The 2,833-nt window shown below is 48.7% G+C and overlaps 1 non-coding gene across 1 annotated transcript; it reads left to right on the plus strand.

Annotated features, from left to right (window-relative positions):
• Positions 1-1,137: 1,137 nt before the first annotated feature.
• On the plus strand, positions 1,138-1,296 carry LOC120929896. The gene has a single exon (XR_005747553.1). It is a non-coding gene; the product is annotated as a U1 spliceosomal RNA (small nuclear RNA).
• Positions 1,297-2,833: the final 1,537 nt, after the last annotated feature.

The following is a 2,833-nucleotide window of genomic DNA, read 5'->3' on the forward strand; positions in this document are numbered from 1 at the left end:
CCTAGAAGGAAAATTCCTGGAAAAAAAAGAAATACTTACAGTTTGGATGCCACTCTGTGTAAATTGTCCCCTCAAAATAACTCAACACACATTAATGTCTAAACCGCTGGCAACAAAAGTGAGTACACCCTTAAGCGAAAATGTCCAAATTGGGCCCAAAGTGTCAATATTTTGTGTGGCCACCATTATTTTCCAGCACTGCCCTAACCCTCTTGGGCATGGAGTTCACCAGAGCTTCTCAGGTTGCCACTGGAGTCCTCTTCCACTCCTTCATGACAACATCACAGAGCTGGTGGATGTTAGAGACCTTGCGCTCCTCCACCTTCCGTTTGAGGATTCCCCACAAATTCTCAATAGGGTTTAGGTCTGGAAATATGCTTTGCCAGTCCATCACCTTTACCCTCAGCTTCTTTAGCAAGGCAGTGGTCCTCATGGAGATGTGTTTGGGGTTGTTATGTTGGAATAATGCCCTGCGGCCCAATCTCCGAAGAGAGAAGATCATGCTCTGCTTCAGTATGTCACAGTACAAGTTGGCATTCATGGTTTCCCCTCAACAAACTGTAGCTCCCCAGTCCTGGCAGCACTCATGCAGCCCCAGATCATGACACTCCCACCACCATGCTTGACTGTAGGCAAGACACACTGGTCTTTGTATTCCTCACCTGGTTGCCACCACACACGCTTGACACTATCTGAACCTAACAAGTTTATCTTGGTCTCATCAGACAACAGGACATGGTTCCAGTAATCCATGTCCTTAGTCTGCTTGTCTTCAGCAAAATGTTTGCAGGCTTTCTTGTGCATCATCTTTAGAAGACGCTTCCTATTGGGACGACAGCCATGCAAATCAATTTGATGCAGCGTGCAGTGTATGGTCTGAGCACTAAAAGGCTGACCCCCCCCCCCCCCCCTTAAACCTTTGCAGCAATACTGGCAGCACTCATACGTCCATTTCCCAAAGACAACTTCTGGATATGACACTGAGCACGTGCACTCAACTTCTTTGATCGACCATGTTGAGGCCTGCTCTGAGTTGAACCTGTCCTGTTAAACTGCTGTATGGTCTTGGCTACCGTGCTGCAGCTCAGTTTCAGGGACTTGGCAATCTTCTTATAATCTATGCCATCTTTATGTAGAGCACTTACCTGGCAGGGGAGACACCATGATCATGAAGGCGGTTCTCCCAGGGCGAGGCACGGCTATTGCACACTCTAGGCCGTGCTGATCGTGGTTGTCTTCCCTGCCGCTTCTCGGCCTTTTGGCTGGGACTGGGTGTGGTATCTGTCCTTATCAGTTGTCAGCGGAGCGCTGAAGCACCTCCTACATGGGGAGGGTGGATGCAATCCAATGACGTCATTGCACCTGGAAGGATGGTTTCAGCAGGGACTACGCTGTGCTGCCCGATAGAATACTGGGGGCCGGCCCATGGTTGAGTCTGAGCCATCTGGAAGGGTGCTCCTGGTGAGGATGGGTACTGCGCTTGGTCTTGGTCTTTTTGCCGAGTTCTAGTCTGGCCTTCTGGCTGGCTGGTGTAAGTGCTATCCCTGTCAGCGATCCGGTTGGAGGAGCTGGTAATGCCCTGTGGTAAGACGGGGTAGAACCATGCAAATCCGCTGGGTTGACGGAGGGTCTGGAGGGGCTAGTATTGGTGGAGGCTGCTAACTGGAGCGGCAGTTCTCCCCAAGAAAACCTTGAAGGGCTCTCTAGCTGACGGGGGTGGAGGGCTGCACTGGCCAGTCGGGGGGTCGGATATGGAACGAAAAGCCTATGGTGCATGTGCCCCTGGAGTGGCAGTCCAGGGGTATCTGAAGATCACTGTGTGTGAGGGACACATTGATTGAAGGATACCACGGTCACTGCACCAGATACACGCTTTTTTTTAGCACCTGCCTCCTGGGCCGGGCCTTTTGGCTAGGACCGGAGGAATTTTTTATTCCTGGCCGGAGGGCCTGGTCATTGTTTCACCACAATGGCCACTTCTTTCACTCTCCTCTCCACTATCCCTTCCCCCACTTTATTTTATTTAAGCCTGTGTTTGTCACTTTTTTGTCTTTTTTTGTTGTGCACGTTTTGTCTCACTGTGTGATTAGTAGGGTGCGGGTCCTCGGGCCAGCCCTGAACGTCTTGGGAGTGGGTGGACATGGCCTTCTGGCTTAGTTCGCCTGCTCTCATGGGGTCTCCCTTCGGGGGAGCCCCACCTAGTACTGGGAGGGTTCTGTTTCGGCAGTCCCTCCGAGGAAGTTGGGTCCGTGTCGGCTTCGGTTGCTCGGACCACAGTACCTCAGTCCCCGTCTGGAGCCTAACGCCCCGGGGGATCAGGGTTATGGGTCCCTCTTCACAGGAGGACCACTTGACGTTGCACCCGTCTGCACGTTTTTGTGAACACTCTTTATGTGTGTGCACATTTTTTCTGCACCGGGTGGAGTTTTTTGGGTGTGTTCACACGCCATAGGCTTTTCAAAAAAAAAAAAAAAATCTTTATGTAGAGCAACATTTTTTTTTTTTTTAGATCCTCAGATTAGATCCTCAGATTATAGCGCACACATGCAAAAATTTCATTTTTGCATGTGTGCGCTATAATCTGTTTTGTACTGTCTTTGGTCTTATAGAAGCACCATCTTAGATGTATAGCATTGTAGCATGTATAGCAAGTACAGGTCATTCTCAAAAAATTTGCATATTGTGATAAAGTTCATTAATTTCTGTAATGTACTGATAAACATTAGACTTTCATATATTTTAGATTCATTACACACAACTGAAGTAGTTCAAGCCTTTTATTGTTTTAATATTGATGATTTTTGCATACAGCTCATGAAAACCCCAAATTCCT

This window comes from Rana temporaria, chromosome 2, assembly GCF_905171775.1.
Source record: "Rana temporaria chromosome 2, aRanTem1.1, whole genome shotgun sequence".
NCBI lineage: Eukaryota > Metazoa > Chordata > Amphibia > Anura > Ranidae > Rana > Rana temporaria.